The sequence below is a fragment of the Glycine max genome, chromosome 1 (assembly GCF_000004515.6).
Source record: "Glycine max cultivar Williams 82 chromosome 1, Glycine_max_v4.0, whole genome shotgun sequence".
In the NCBI taxonomy this organism is placed as follows: domain Eukaryota; kingdom Viridiplantae; phylum Streptophyta; class Magnoliopsida; order Fabales; family Fabaceae; genus Glycine; species Glycine max.
In genome coordinates, this window is record NC_016088.4 from 6,855,445 (window position 1) to 6,865,723 (window position 10,279).

At 36.5% G+C, this 10,279-nt stretch overlaps 1 long non-coding RNA gene across 2 annotated transcripts; it reads left to right on the top strand.

Annotated features, from left to right (window-relative positions):
- The first annotated feature begins 7,229 nt into the window (after window positions 1-7,229).
- Window positions 7,230-8,633, top strand: LOC121174898 (uncharacterized). 2 transcript variants are annotated; one of them, XR_005891509.1, is made up of 3 exons: window positions 7,230-7,493; window positions 7,681-8,002; window positions 8,304-8,633. It is a non-coding gene; the product is annotated as an uncharacterized lncRNA (long non-coding RNA). The 2 variants fall into 2 exon arrangements; XR_005891508.1 differs by lacking the exon at window positions 7,230-7,493 and having other exon boundaries at window positions 7,564-8,002.
- The last annotated feature ends 1,646 nt before the right edge of the window (window positions 8,634-10,279 follow it).

The following is a 10,279-nucleotide window of genomic DNA, read 5'->3' on the forward strand; positions in this document are numbered from 1 at the left end:
GGTCTTCCTGAAAGTCGACATGACCAGTCACGACGAGGTAATGGTACATGTGGATACAATGTTATCACAATGAGTCGACATGAGGTGTCACAAGCACATTTGTATATATTAAACAACATAGCAGAGGTGTTACCATACATAGAGGCTCACAAAAAAAATGTCACAGATACTCACCCAAAAATGATTATGATAAGGGTGTTGCAAGAGCACAATAGAACTTTCATCAAGTGGTTTAGACAAACAATATTTGTTGATGACAGTGCTTCCAGAATACTAAGATTGCTAGCTATTGGCTCAAATCTCAATGTCCCTACTTGGAAGGGATATGACGTCAACAATTATTCGTTCTACACGAAGTCACAAGATGATAAAAGTTTCGTGCAAAGCAGTAGGGTGACTGTTGATGCTGATTTTCATCACTTTTGCAGTGCATCAGACAACAACCTGATTTGAGTATCCATGCCTTACTTTGGCGTCATTGAAGAAATATGGGAGGTTGATTATAGTGAATTTGGAGTGTCTGCTTTTAAGTGTAAGTGGGTTAATGGGAAGACTGGTGTGCATGAAGATCCATTGGGATTTACTTTAGTAGACCTTAACAATGTGGCTTACATGGACAAACCTTTTGTTATGGCAGAATAAGCCAGACAAGTTTTTTACGTCGAAGACCCATGTGATTCAAGATTGTCGGTGGTTCTAAAAGGAAGACCAAGTGGTATCAGTAACCATAATGATGATTCAACCCTTGACATTTGTGAGACGCCTACTTTTTCCCAACGAATGCCTTCTATGAATGAAGATGATGGCGTTGATGATGTACATGCAAATCGTATAAATCATGATGAAGGTTTATGGGAGAATATTCCTACATAACAAACTTTTATTAAAGTAATGTATTTTTTTCTGGCAATTTACAATTTGTTTTGTATTGAGTATATGTTTAATCGTTGTACATTACTAATTATTACTTTTATTTGCACAGGGTCATGGCCACATCTCCGAGGTCTCCTCCGCATTTCGATGGTCAGTCAAAGGCCACTTCCAAGAGGAGTAGACAATCGACATGGCTAAGAAGCTTGACTTTAAGAACTGTCGATCAACCAAGACCAATAGTTAATGTAAATCCCGGTACTGGGAGAGGATCAGGCCTTCACAAGTAAAAGTTCCATAATTATCTGAGGGTAGTAGCTCAAGAAAAGATTCCTATTGTACACAACAACTAGAAAGATGCACCTGAATCTCTAAAGGACCTAGTATGAGATGACATTTTGGTAAGTCCATTGATACATTTTGTGTTTAATTTTTTAGTTGTATTTTTAAACCAAATGTTTACATCGACTAAATGTAACACAACATTATCTTATGCAGGCTAAATTTGATATCCTAGAAGCACCAAATGCGAAGAAGAAGGATCGCGCAAGTAGTATAAAATGATAAGAATCGAATATCGAACTCTTGGGGAACTTGTGTTACTTGGTAAAGCTATATTCAGTGAATAGGTGTCTAGTATGAAAAGAGATGTGTCAACTATGCACAGGTATGTAAACTAACTATTAAAAGGAAAATCACGTGAGTAATGATGTGTAAAGACAAGTAGACAACACGTTGGTCTTCCTATTAGGTGTTTGATGTTAAAAGGATATTTTTTACTTAACAATGCTCATGTGTTCTATGGTGTCTCCTGAAATGCTAAACCCCGATTCCTCATGATAGTCTAGTCTAATCCTGATCAAGCATCGTCCTCAGATTCCTCTTGTTGGACTAAACTCGACCAGAACCGCATTAAGACAAACATACATCTACAGATTCCTCATGAGAGGTTGTCGTACCCCGATCCCTCGTGATAATACGATAAACTAGCCTTGTCCTATCAAGTTCTAAGAATCAGACCAGTTTCTGCTATTGAATGATCCTAACAAAGCATGCATCTACATGATCAGGGAAAACACACACTAAAATGACGTACTGATAGCACAGAGAACACATAAAACATCATTAAATAGATATACAAGTATTTACATCAAGTACCTACAAGGAAGAACCAACAGAGGATTTAGCTCTCCATATCTGGGAAGCTTCCTTTACAACAAAAAGAAGAGAAAAATGAAGGATTGAAGAAATACAAGTAGTGGGGATGTCTCCTCCACCTCTAGAACCTCACAATCACTCACAGACTCATCTCATGCTCTCAGGATGACTTCCTCTTCTCACTTATTTCTCTGCCAGTCTTCTCACAGCAAAATCTCTCAAAACTCTCTGAAACTTGGACCTTTCTCTCTCTAGAAATCTCTAAACATGCAAAAGCTTCAAGAATTTCCCAAACTCCCTTCCAAAATCTGATTTCAGGCTTAAATAGGTGGCTTTGTTTGTGCTAGCGCGCTTAGCGCGACTATGGACCACTCAGGGCGCATTAGTGGATTTCGGCTTAGTGCGTGCTTTTCTCGCTCAGCGGATGGACTGAAGCGGTGCACTTAGTGGGATGACCCTTCGCTCAGCGCAAATGCACAACTCATCCTTCTTTCGGATTCTTCCTTGCGCTCAGCCGAGGAGTGTTGCGCTCAGCGGATGGCTCGCTAAGCCAGAAGATTGGCTTAGCAAGTGGATGAAAATCAACACTTCACTAACTTGCCTAATTAACCTGAAATTGAGAGGAAATGGATATTAAACACACAAAATGGGAGTACTAAGTATTTATTACCTATCTTTAACAAAAAGTAATTACAACACTACAAAATAACCATAAATTGGAGGAGTTTCATACAATTCACACAGGTTTTATACTCAAAAGTTAGTCGTATTCATTGACTAACAGAAGGTCATGTCAATGGTGGCGACAAGATGGAGGCAATTTAAGTTCACCCTCACTAGAAAATTTGTGTTTGCTAACACTGACGGCCAACAAACACATGATCCTTCATCAAAATATGGTCTAGATCTTGAAACTTGGAAAGAATTTGCTGCAACCCGCCAAACACCTAACTAGGAGGTTAGATGTGCATGCGTGTAACTTGAAATATCATTTGTCCCATTTAACATTTCAATTAAATTCAATTGATGGAAATTATATATGCGCCATGACAGGGTATCAGGAAATGGGCACAGGAAATTCAAAAACACAATGACTGCCCCCACGTACTATCTCGTGGGGGTTATGATTTGCTTGAGAAGAAGCTATTAGACGAGAAAAGAAGGAGACTACAAGAGGAGGCAATGCTGACTGAAAATACAACAATTATTGACAACCCCCATCTCCAATTCAAAGACATGTTAAATGGAAGGTGGCCCGCACCAAGCGTTATGGCCATATGACATCTCAATCGGCACAAGAAATATCTGATAAAATAGTGAGTTAACGATTATTATTGATTTTAAATGTTTTGTTAATTTAATAATAACAATTACCGTATTTGATGTATGTTTGTCACCTCCTTCATGTAGGACTCCTTAGAAGAGTAGACTGTGCAGGGTAGCTTTGTTCTCCATGGTCGTGACGACATACTTAACACTGTCATTGGGAAACTTGACCATGGAGGTCATGTGCGTGCAGCGGGGTTGGGTGTGATGATTATTCAATACTATGGAAGGGCATCGCGTGGCTCCAACAACTCCTCTACATCCATCAGCCAACAATAGTTGGTTGAGATAATTGGAAGCCTTAAGGAACAGTGGAGAAATGAGATTATCAGAAACCTTAAGGAAGAAATGAGGACTCAAATTGAAGAAGAAAACAGAAGGAGCCTAGAGAAAATGAAACAAGAGTTGAAAGAGGCCATAAAAATAGAGTTCTCACAAAGGGGATCGCAGTACTCACCCCCAATTGAGCTAGACATACAACAATTGGGTTTACATGTCAGCACAAAAGGAAGTAATGTCGAAACTGGTGTGAACCCTTCAGGGGAAGAAAATGTTGTTGATGTCATACCGACTATGGATTGTATGTGCAACGTGATTGTGGTACATAGTTGGTGTCATTGGTAAAAATACTTGAGGGGGGGGGGGTCTACCATACACAATGTGGCTTATGCAGATGATGGTGTAAGGGTGAGTGTTGAAAAAGTAATCAACTGTGATGCTGAAGTCCCGTACCCCACGTTAGAAATACAGTATGTGGGGCAGACCCTTGACACATTCATTGCATGACCGACACAGCTTGTGAAAGTTGTATCACAAGAGGTAATGTTTATTTTGCCGTACATGAATTAAAACAATTGTAGATTAGACATAAATAAGTTACTAACATCAGTTAAATTGTTGTTTTCATTAACCATATAGGATGCACAACTTACTCCAAACAAAGTGGTTGCACATGCCCCAACGTCATTTGATGTGGAGGCAGATGATCCTTTGTGTGGGCTAATTAGGAGCCTTTGTGATATTTACAACAAGCCTGTGCAATTTATGTTTGATGGGACTAAATTTGGGATTGCAGATGTAGCTACATCGATCTTCCTAACATATTCTAATGTTAGTGAAATAATATCAGGTGACAAATGTTTGAACATATTTGTACTACAGTTATGGATGATGTAAGTAAATTCCTTATTTCTTCACTATTAATTATTATTCATTATGATATGCATGATTATCTTTTTTAATTTCAAATGTCATTAATAGGTTTATTGATGTGAACCTGACTAGGAGCGGATCATTTGTTACAGGCTACGGAGTTTTGGATGACGCCACTTCCAGTGAAGGAAGATAAGTCAGGATAGACGCCACAAGGATTACCTTGATAAGTCTGAGATTGGTTCAACAAGGAACCCAGAGAGAAGATCTCACCAAATTTTATCAAATGTCAAAAGTCTTTTTATTGAAAACAAAAACCAATACTTATAGTGTATCTGAACAAAAGATAAAAATAGACATGGACCTTCTAAACAGTTTGGGCCAAAATTACAATAAATAAAAATTATAACTAAAAAACATATTTAACTTGGGCCTTCAAATTAGTTTGGGCTTTCAGCAACAATTAATAGTCTTGATAGTGTCTCTGCCTCTGGGCCTTCATCCTTCTCCACTTGGGCCTTCATCCTTCTCCACTCGAGGGCTTTGTCCTTCTCCACTTAGTTCAAGCTTGGGTCATGGTTCCATGTATGCATTCCTTAAGCCATAGTCCTTACACAATGCAAAGGATAGACGTGGTGAATGCCAACAATACATTGAAACATGGCTTAAGGAATCCCAATGAGAGGTGTACCTCGAAGCTTACTTATATCAATAAGTTGTCCTTTGTCAAATGACTATAAGCAATGTTTGTGTTATACCTATGTAATTCATTTGAAATTCAGGGCCCATTGGCAGCTGGTTGCTTTGTGTCCTATGCAAGATGTTGTCGTTTGGTTCTGTTCGTTGCGTAAGAAGCCCAATATTCATATCAAAGCTGCAATCAACAAGTTAAGTGTTAACATAGAAGATATAATGTGGTCTTATTAAATGTTCATGCATAAATATGTTGTCCTTCTATATACGTTGATGTTTTTTTGTAAGCAGTGCAATGAACAAATTAAAGACTACTTTGCATGGTGATACTAAGCAAGCTGGACCTAAGTGGATTGAAGTTAAGGTTAGTCATATCATCTATGGGTTATTTTGCATGGTGATGTTTTCATATTAAATGTAGAGTCATGTTCAAACCGGAGGTTTTGAGTGTGGATATTACATTATGCATTGGATGTGGAACATAGTAAGCGGGGAGTTAAAGACTAATTGGACCATGGTATATATACAGTTAAATCTGTTATTTGTTGAGTATCAGTTGTACTTCATTTTTAATCTATGTCACTAACTGATATATATTATAACTTGTAGTGGTATGGTGATGGCACGCCGTTAGACAAGGAGACAATGACAACAATTCGTAAGAAATAAGCAGCATATTTTTTAAAACATAAAGACATGTTGTGTAGAAAGACTTAATCATGACTTAGGAAGAACGAATTACATTTTATTCAATAGAATTGGTCAAATATTGTAAACAAATTTGTACTATTATTGACGATTATGTGAATAAATATATTACATTGTTGTGAGGTGTTTTCCTTTACTGCGAATGTTTCAAGTTTTTGTTCACATTGCTATCCATGTATTATCAATTTAATTACTTTGTGATTGTAATTTCCCTAACGGACTGAAATACATTAATTTGACACTATTGTTAAGCTTGTTACTGGCCTATGTGTACCAGCAGTGGTGTTTGATGTGTATGCCAGTCTTGGTATTCTTGTAAGTATTATTGTTTGTGGAGCAGCCTATGGATTTCTTCCACCCATATTGGCTACCTTTGAAGATGTACACCAACGAAAGGTGACAAATTTATCCACAGGCAATTCATTGTATTTGTTAAATTAGTTACTACTGAACTTTATTTGCTTCTCCTTCTAAGTGTTGTTTTTTGATTTTGGTAAAAATCGGTGGCAGGTTTGTCAATAACAGAGGCTGAAGAGTCTTCTCAACCTTGTGTCCTCCTTCTGCTAGTCCCTCACTCTATCCAATGCCTATATATGAGGAGGCTTCTAATCATAGGTATTGTTTAATATTGGTATGTGTATTCTTTCATTGTTTTTTGGTAGATTTGTGCTTCATAAGTTATGTGATTTTGTTGCAGAGCCCTTGTAAGAAATATGGGTCAAATTTAATTTTCATGTGGAAGTCATATAAGGGATGTGATTGCAACTTTGAGCATTCCCGAGTATGACATTGAACGTTTTCAAGGGATTTTAGAAGTTGAGGTAGAATGGTTATTGTAGTGAATATTCAAATTGGTTATTTGGGTAACATGATGTTGGCAATAGATTAAATTTCCTATATTGTTATTGTTCCGTTACATTAAGAATATCCAATGATATCGTTATCTACTGAATTGAGTCTTGTCCAATAAACAGGTTCTTACAAAATCAGTTAAAGGCCACTAACTAAGTATGATTCCATTATGTCTTATATCAACTAAGTGCGCTTGACTGATTTTAATTTTCATTTTTGTATTTTAAGTTGGATTACTATTGTGCATTGTCAGAGTTGATGCCGGTTGGCCTTATCTCTTTGCTATTGGCACAAAGTGCAAGGTGGATCTATGAAATTTGTGTCAATTCGTCCCAATCTAGCAAACATTGATTATATTTGTTATGAGCAAGACCTCGGCATCAATGAGAATATGATTCATCAAAGCTTCTCCTCCTCCTCCTCCTCCTCCTCCCCTCAAGAAATTAATAGTGAAGCATTCAACCAATGCGGAGAGGTATCAATCTAATGCAAAGTGATTTCTGCCTTCACAAAAAATTCATTTTCAATAAATAAATTACTTGTAGACCCTCGACTTGTGAACCATTTCTTTTGTATGAGGGTCTTGAGCAACTACACTGGTTCCTATTTCTTTGAGCAGATGCACCGGTTCCTACCTCAACCATTTCTTTGAGTAGTTGCACCGGTTCCTATTTGTTGTCGGGATGACTCATGTTCTGTATATTTGTGTGGTTGTTGGTTTAGCAATGAGCAAGGTCAGTCATCATAATTTCCACCTTATTATATAGGACTATGTACATCATTTGTGGTTGCCACATTTATAAAATCACGTTAGTAGAATAAAAATTGGAAATTCAGCCAAAAAAATAATAACAATTGGATTCATTATGGCCTCATTACTCGTTATTCAGCTTGACCTTTGCTTCTCCATTGTGTGAACAGAAGATGAAGAGTGATTAAAATGCTATAGGAAGTAGCACAGGGCCAGATAATTGGTGGCGTATCAACGTTTATGGAAAACATGTGGGGATGGAACACTACAATCTCCTATTGATCTGCTTTACCAAAGGGTAGAAGAGCTTCATCAATTGGGTAAACTTAAGAAAGTTTATAAATCAACTCTTGCTTCGTCAACTTTGTGCTTAATTTTTTGACAATTGGAATGGAAAGGAGATGCAGACCAGCTTAACATAAATGAAACTTACTACAATCTAACTCAATGTCATTGGCATACACCTTCAGAGCACACGTTGAATGGAACAAAGTGAGTTTGCCATTTTTCATTTAGCTTCTTTAACTTCTTCATGCAGTGCTAAGGAAACTCTTTAGGTGTGGCTTTGCATGATTCTCCATATAAATATACATGTCTTCTATTTGTTATTTAGGTTTGACTTGGAATTGCATGTAGTCCATATATACAACCTCTAAAGGAGACTTGGTTGTTATTGGAATATTGTACTGTAGTGTCTTATTTACACCCAATATAGCCTTTTGTATCAGCACTATTGTTAGAGTTAAAAATTAGCAATGATAAGCTTGGCTTAGTGTTATGATTTCCACAACAGACTTTGGACCGATGAGGATGTGTGGATGATATCAGTCGAGACCCCAATGGTGTTCGCGAAGGCCTGTGAAATGTTCATGAAGAAGCTCACAATGAGGGGTTGGGCTAATGTCGAAATTCACAAAGGAAATATGATATTGTCCCTAGGGATGTAGTCATACAAAGAACAGGCACTGCTCCAACACAGAATGTTGGTTTGAATATGCCACCTTAGCAGAATGTTGCAGGCACTACATATGATGATGCTCCAACAATGGTCATGGGTAATTAATGAATGATACATGTAATTATTGAACGATATTGGTGTAAGGTAAAAAAATTCAGCTTCAAATGAGATCTTTGCTTTTGTTTTTCCATTATTATGTTTAAGTACTGGATTTAATAGTTCTCATTTGAATTGAATATTTAGAAAAGTATGAATCTAAATTCATACTTGATCTGTTTTTCTTGGAAACTTCAACCTTGAAGGATAATTAACTCAAGGGTTGCTTTTAAGTAAAAGGTTCTGCACTTGTTTCAATAATTCCTGGTGTTGTGCATGTTGCGTAATTCCATAGTAGCATCACGGACACATACAATTTGTGATGAATATTATAAGGATTAAATAGCTCCTATTACAAATGTGTGCTATTCTGAATGGATGACATTCTATTTTTTAAGCCTATAATCATGATTTTGATTATATGTATTTATGAAATATGCTTATCTTTAAGGCTTAATCATATAGGTGCAGTTCAATGCTACCATTAAAGGAACGCATTCAAAGATGGTTATTATTAGCGAATAACCATCATTGAATGATATCATTTCTACGACGGTGTATACTTAATAAACGTCTTAGAATGGTGTCATTCAAAGATGGTTTTTATGTTAACACCGTTGTAGAATGATACCATGCAACGACAATGTTTATGATAAACCCGACTTTGAATATTGTCCATTTTAAGACGATTTTAAGATAAACACCGTCGTATGATGTAACCATTCAAAGTCAGGTTTTATGACAAACACCGTCGTTGAATGATACTATGTTATGATGGTGTTTACTATAAAATCGTCTTAGAATGGTCAACATTCAAAGTCGGGTTTATCATAAACACTATCGTTTAATAATACCATTTTACGACGGTGTTAACGTAAAAACCGTCTTTGAATGGTTACTTGCAAAGACGGTGTTGAAATAAAAAAGCATCTTTGTATCGTTGACTCTTTCAAAACGGTGGTTTATTGATCGTCATTGAAGGTCTTTGCTTTCAACGAGGACAACTTCAAAGGGAATGTAGAATCGACGTAGAACATCGCTAATAACCGATGTAGAAAGTGTTTTCTACACTATTGATGGTTGCAGACTTCTTGGCTAAATGGGGTTCCTCAAATGTTTCTCCACGTGCATGGAGCCCTACCCTCCTCCATATAGGATCTTTGATATTTTACTGGCTCACAGCTACTTGTTATTTATTATCTGTTCCTTTATTTTTGTGCCACACCCCAAAATACATACACACAAATTACGTAAATAGCCCAATTAATTCAATAATGTGTTTGAATTATTTCTAATATATATTTTGATTTCTTTTCCCGAATAAAAAAAGAATGTTGGTAGTTTTGCAAAAATTTAGGGGTGTTTATTTTAGGATAAATTTTTTGGTCTAAAAAATAAAAGATCGCAAAGAATTATCTCAAATTTAATACGGAATAATAAAACAATTAATCAGGAAATATTTCATTATGAGAATGTCATAACTTCATCTTCAACTAATATTTAATTAAGGCGGAAGGATATAAAAAATTATTTTCATACGACAGAAATACTTTTTCTTGAATAAAAATCCAGAACTACCCTTCTTATAATCCATTAGCACACTGCCCTCTTAATATTGCTTCATGTTACGCCCTACAATTTTTTTTTTTTCCACAAATTTTGTTTGCTCATGTTGTGCCAGTTTCTTTCTCATAATTTCATTCACTCTCAATACT